The sequence below is a fragment of the Pipistrellus hanaki genome, assembly GCF_964339955.1.
Source record: "Pipistrellus hanaki genome assembly, chromosome: 4".
Lineage (NCBI taxonomy): Eukaryota > Metazoa > Chordata > Mammalia > Chiroptera > Vespertilionidae > Pipistrellus > Pipistrellus hanaki.
Window position 1 is genome coordinate 10,697,314 of NC_140506.1, and position 6,976 is coordinate 10,704,289.

Below are 6,976 nucleotides of genomic sequence, written 5' to 3' on the forward strand. Positions count from 1 at the left end.
AATGTTACCCCAAAACAGGGAAAAGGCCAGATAGACACCTCCCCAACAGTGTGTTTGGGATCCCAGTTAATTTAGGCCTGCAGATTAGGCCCGCAGGAATCTGTGCTAAAATTTTTCAGGTGACTGACTATGGCAATGCTGATGCGACTTAATAGGCTGATGAATTACCGCCTTCCACCTTATCCAAAAGCCCTTCACCTCTCTTTCATCGCCAGCATGATCTAGCCCTGGCCTCCCTTGCTAACTTTATTTTTAGTAAACACCAGTCTTCCAGCTGTCCTCCCACAAATGTCCGCTCTTTGGCCCGAGCCGCTTTCCTATGGGCCCGTCCCTCACTGCACACCTCCCATTCTCCCCCAACGGCTCTGTGATTACCAGGAAGAGGCTGGGAGCTGCAGGTTGCAGGCTCTGCATCGGGAGACAGGCTCCGACTCCGAATCAATTGTCCTTGGGCAAGCAGGGCCCTCACGTCTCAGCTGCACTACGTGGCCCGGGGTGGCAAGGGCAGAGACCAATTTAGAGAGTTAAGGGTGAGACAGCGTTTTTAATGAATTGGAATAGAAAGTATCTGAAATCATTTCAGGATCTTTAGTGAATACCATTTCCTCAAGCTTTCCCCAGTTGACACAACACCCACCCACACACTTGCAGGATCACAGTGTAAGTACAGGCCTCAGGGTGGGTTGTTCTTACAAAAGATTAGTAAACTGCGTTAGCCGGCTTGGCTCAGTGGATAGAGCATCAGTCTGCGGACTGAAGGGTCCCAAGTTCGATTCTGGCCAAGGACACATGCCTGGATTGTGGGCTCGAACCCCAGTATGGGGTGTGTAGGAGGCGGCCAATCAGTGACTCTCATCATTGATTGATGTTTCTATCTCTCTCTCCTCCCTTCCTCTCTGAAATCAATAAAGAAATTTTTTTTAATTGGTAAACAATGATCTAATCCAAAGGTCTCCAATCAGTTTTGACCTCATACTCCATCCTTTACAAAATTATTAAAAATTGAATTCTCAACGTATATGTATATTTATAAACATATTATTTATATTTATAATAATTATAAACATATTATTACATTTATGTATTTATTAGTTATATACATGTACTACCATAATGTACATGATGTACTTTAGAAACACATCCAGAAATAAAACTAAATTAGTCATGCCCTAGCCTATGTAATAAAAGATTTCATAAAACTATAAATAAAAATATTACTACTCATCCTCTTGCTTGTTTCCATTCCGATAACTCTGGATGTAGAGAATGCCTACACTTTAACAGATCACTGTTAAAGGGAGTTGGGACCCACACAGGACCCATCCAGACCTGATGGTGAGATGAAAGAGTGACTTCCAGCAAGAAGGGGTGGCTCAGAAATGACCGCTAAAAGGTTACTGTAAGCTTGGCAGCTGCCCCAATCTATTTCTATTACACATACCTAATAATTTAGTTAAGTGACCCCTGGAACCATTCCAATCAAATAGGCTTACCTTGGAATTTTAATTCTCTAAACTCACTAACATGAGTCTTATTCCATTGTTGCTTCAATGTAACAAATGCTACCCTAGTGAACCAAAATACTTAATATACAGCTTAAACCACTTCCAGATCCAAGAAACCTAATTCATTTCTTAGAAACTATCCCAGCAAGTACTACATTCATCACTTGTCATGTCTTTGAAACTACCATACTCTGTCAAAACATAACCCAGGGTTTGACATGAAGCGTCTGAAGCATTTATAACAATGTAATGTATGCATGCTGTCAGATTGCACATTTCACCTTCTAGCAATTTTCTTTTCTTGAGAACTTAGTTTCCCCTCCATGTGCTTCAGAATTGCTTAAATTCTTTAGCTCGTTCTTTCAGGAAATGGAATTAATATTTAAAAGCAGGAACAGTGTAATTTCAAAAATGTCTCCATAATAACCAGAGTTCCCAAAACACAAATTATCCTATCTTTTTAGTAGTCTGATTTTCTTGACTATGTCACACAATCAAAACAAGCTGGAGGGAAGTAAAAGGGTGAATTATGTATTCATCTCGCAGGAAGACTTAGGTTGTTGAACCAAGATGCAAAGACAACAAATGCAAACACACATGGACATTTCGAGGCTGCCTGCCATTGCCTATGCTTTTCAGAGAACAGATTCAGTAACACATGCGCAAAATAGCATAGTATAGAGAAATGTCCTGAGTTTTGAAGGCACCACTGTCCCACTTAGAATTTCTGCTCACTACCTTTGTCTCAGCTGCACAAACGACTTGAGTCTTCCAGCTTGGAGGTGGTCACTCTGGAACCACATGTGGTCTCTAGGGACATCCTGACCTGTCTAGCACAAAAGACCTCTTTTTTTTTCTTACACAGTTCAGCGCCCAGGCAGTCCCCGGTGACTGACACTATACTTTCCACCCGGAAGACAAAACAGAATGGGCGCTTAATGTGTTAAATCAACTGGTTCAAGTTTGATATTTTTCTAAAGGATATTTAGCAGAAAAATAAGGGTAAGTAAATCAGTAGAAAATTGAAAAGAACAGACGTGGATATGTTTGCAGAGCAAGGATGCTTTGTTCTGAAGTTACTGAAATAAGACAGGTCCTATTCCCTCCTGGGCCTCCTGTCGTCAGCTCTAGATGACTTGGAAAGTGAACAAACTACTCACAAGCTCATAAAACAAGTTCCACGTGTCCCCTCACCCCAACTAATCAGGCTCCCAGCACCTTTGTAAAAATTGCACATCACCAAGTGTAGTAGAAGCTGGAAGAGATGTTGGGGAAAAGTACATCTTGGAGAATAGACAGGAAGGTTTAGAAGAAGTGGAAAGTCCTGGAAAGGAAGCCCAGGAGAGATGCAGATTGTGGGCATAAAGGAAGATCCCACAAAGGAGGCTGGGAGAACAGAGGAAGGACCCCATGGCTGTGCAGAGGTGAGCACCCTCTGGTCCGGGAGGGGGAGATTCTGTCTCACAGCACAGGCCCAGCTGCCCTAACCATGACTTTGCCCCCCAGTTAATGAACTGATGGAGGACACCTTGAGCCATGCAATATATTTCCTAATTATAAAACGACTAATTTTTTTTGAGTCCTTGAAATTGAAAGTAAACTGAAATAGAACCAAATGCAGAGAAAGGATTTATCTCAAGTGAGTTTGCAGCCTAGCATTCTGAAGTCATATCTTTCAAGATTTAATTTTAAGGACTAAAGAAATGACATATCAAAATTAAACTTAGTACATTTGTAGTGTATAATGATATGTGTATACTTATCTTAAGTTTGTTTATTTTGTAATGTATGACCAGCAATTTTTTCAGGTTTTCTTTTGTTTTGATAATGTAACTATGGTAATGATTATTATAGGTTGAATAGTAATCCTCCAAAATATAGCCACAACTTAATCCATGGAACCTACGATGGTTACCATAACTGGAAAAAAGATATTTTTGCAGAGGTGATCAAGTTAAGGATCTTGAGATGGGAGACTAGCCTGAATTATCCAAGTGGACCCAAAATATGCTCTCACATGGATCCTTATAGGAGTGAGGCAGCTGGGGAGAAAAAGGGGGATGGTGGGAGGGGAACTGAAGGACATCTATAATACTGTCAACAATAAAATAAAATAAAATCATGATAAAAATCTCTAAAATCAGGATTTATCTTATAATTAATGGCAATTCATATGTAGGACTGGTTGATCCAGTTTTTCAATGGAACATAAAATGCATCATAAAATGAATGATTACCTTAGGGCCTTTTTAAATATATTTTTATTGATTTCAGAGAGGAAGGGAGAGGAATAGAGAGATAGAAACATCAATAATGAAAGAGAATCCTTGATTGGTTGCCTCCTGCACACCCCCTATTGGAGATCCTGCAACCTGGGCATGTGCCTTTGACTGGAATCAAACTTGGGACCCTTCAGTCCTCAGATCAATGCTCTATCCACTGAGCCAAATAGGCTAGGGCATGACTACCTTAGTTTTAATAAAATATACAACATACTTTCTAGTTTTGAGCATTGACATGGCTTAGAAGCCCCCACTACCCACATTTGTGACAATTTGAGCAACAATAACAACAACAACAAAGAGTATTGATTATAGTAGATTAAAACACAATGAATCAATAAAAATAGGTGAACCCATAATGATACTAAGAGGGAGACCAAGAAAAATTCCTTATGTCACAATCTGCTATAACTGACTTTGAAAATTGGTAATTAAAATGAAAGAAGGAAGCCTTTACCAATCCTTCCCAGCAAAAATGGCATTTCAGAGCAGTCAATCCTCTGGTGGATGAAGGAAAGCTCTGCTTTGCAGAGGAATGTCGGGGAGCACTGAGAGGGAATAATAGAATAGGAAACACAGCATTTGCAAGCCCTCATGAAGCCATTGGCCCAAGGGGGGATGTTCAAATGATGTTAAAACCAGTGGAGATATGATTGATGGAAATTAGTCAGATAATGCCAAATTAGCCCCACACAGTTATTTGCTAATGTCAAGGACAAAAATTAATACTCTTACCATGGAGGAATCAAAATGTTGTATTATGACCTAGTGGCCAAACTTCCCAATGCTGTTATGAGATATTATGTGCCCCAATGCAATATGAGGTCTACAATATCACCTACAATAATTTCTAATAAAATGAATTCATTAATCCTATAGAACTGCCTGTAGTTGAAAAGAAACAAAGGGTAGGGGACCAAGTTAAATAACACCATGAGAGAGAATCTGACAAATCCAAGAAGTGAGCATCTTGCCGGAAAGCTGGCCTGATCAGCTCAAAAAATCAAGGCCATGAAAACAAACAGAAAACTGGGCCTGAGGCTCAGGAATTCAACATCCAGATTCAGTGGGTGGTCCTGAGTTGGGGCCTGATTTGAGCAAACCAACCACAGTGGATATTGGGGAGACAATCAGTGAAACTTGAATAAGGACTGGGTATAAGATAAAATAAAAGTGTATGGACATAGAAAGAGGCTATTACTAACTGAAAAAAGCACCTCACTCCTTGGCATGAGTAGTATGATCTTATTTTGGAATAAGATCCATAGATATATATTATACACACGTGTGTGCACATGCACACACACAAATGGAACAATATACCCTAGGGCAGGTGTCGGCAACCTACGGCTCCAGAGCCGCATGCGGCTCTTTTGAAGCTTTACTGCGGCTCCGACAACTTGCAAGCCTGTGTGAAAATGAAGGTAACGTCTCACAGCCCTGATGTGCTGACACTGTGCACTAAGGTTCAGGAGCAAAAATCCCATTAACCAGGTAAATTAAATATTTTAATTAGCTATTAATTTGCAAAAATATATTTTACATTGTTAAGTGAAAAAGTCCTTTTTTTCTTCAGATTGACAGCTAACTGCACGATCCAGTATATAGCATTAAGGTAAGAAACAATATATGCAGTGTTATATTTGTTTTAAATGTCGCAATGGTTTTGCGGCTCCCAGGTTTTTTTTTTCCTTCGGAAACTGGTCCAAGTGGCTCTTTATGTCTTAAAGGTTGCAGACCCCTGCCCTAGGGTGTATAATAAAAGTGATCATCTCTGAATGATCAGAATAAGGTATTTTTATTTTCTTTTTCTCATTTATATTTATCTTCTAACTTCCTAAGATGCTCATTTATTGCATTTGTAATAATAAAAATCATATTTTAAATTAGAAAATAAAATCCATGCAGTACTTCTATTTTGGATACCCTGATCAACTCTCCCACTGACACAACTAAAAATGCTTGCACAAACATAAAAACATCTTTTAAACTTATTAATAAAATCACTTAAAAAATAAATAAATAAATAAATAAAGACTTCTCCAAAGGCAAAAAGGAGTAGGAGAAGGAGAAGGAGGAGGAAGAGGAGGAGGACGAGAGCCAGAGGAGACACTTAAATAATTTAAAATGAATGTAGACTAATAATGAGGGAAAATGGAATGAGGGGGAGAAAAGTAGGGAAAAGGGGAGAAACAAAAACCAAGAACAAAACTATATGGTAGATATTTATCCAAATATGTGTTACAAAAATAATGTCAGTGGAGTAAATATTCCAGTTTAAAGACAAAGATGGTCAAATTGGATTAAAGCATCCAACTGCATATAGTTTACAAAAGGCAACTTCATAATACAAAGATACAAGAAGGTTCAAAGGAAAAGGATAGAAGATAGTTCAGAAAAACAGTAAGAAATGAGAGTTGGTGTCACTGTATTAGGCATTTTATAGGTTAGGTGGATGGTAGATGATAGATAGATAGATAGATAGATAGATACACATACACAAATTTATATAGTACCGTATTAGATATGTAAATCTTAAGGCAAAAAAATTTCTAAATATGGAGTTAAAATAATAGTTTTAATTTGCTGGAGACATATAATAATTTGAAACTTGTATATGACTCACAAGAGTCTCAAAATAGACAAAACCAAAATGTCAGAACTATGGGAGAAAAATTCAAATCAACAATCATATACTCCTTTCAACAGTTGATAGATCAAATTGGTATATGTAATTAACACTATAACCAATAAGATTGAAGGTACCATTTGTTTAAGGCACTACCCCAAAAATAGAAAATGCATGTTCTTCTGAAGCATACACAAAAACATGTATAGCATTGACAATATATTAGACCACAAAGCAAATTTGAACACATTTTAAAGGATTTGGATTGTACAGACTACTATGCAATTGTTAGAAATTAACAAGAGAAAGATGAAAAATATTTTCTTTGTATAACCATGGAGTTGTAATTACTTTGATTATACCAAAATAATGTGTCTGGGAGGAGGATTCTAACAGATGAATTTGAGTGAAAAACCACCAACGGTCCTGTGACAAAAGACATGTTTGCCTCTGTACATAAGGGGTTAATGTGGATTTAACTGGATCTTTTCTATTTTGGGATGTGGGAAACCACTTGTTCCTAAGCAATTCACAGGGTTTTCTGGTTCGGCCCCTGTGCT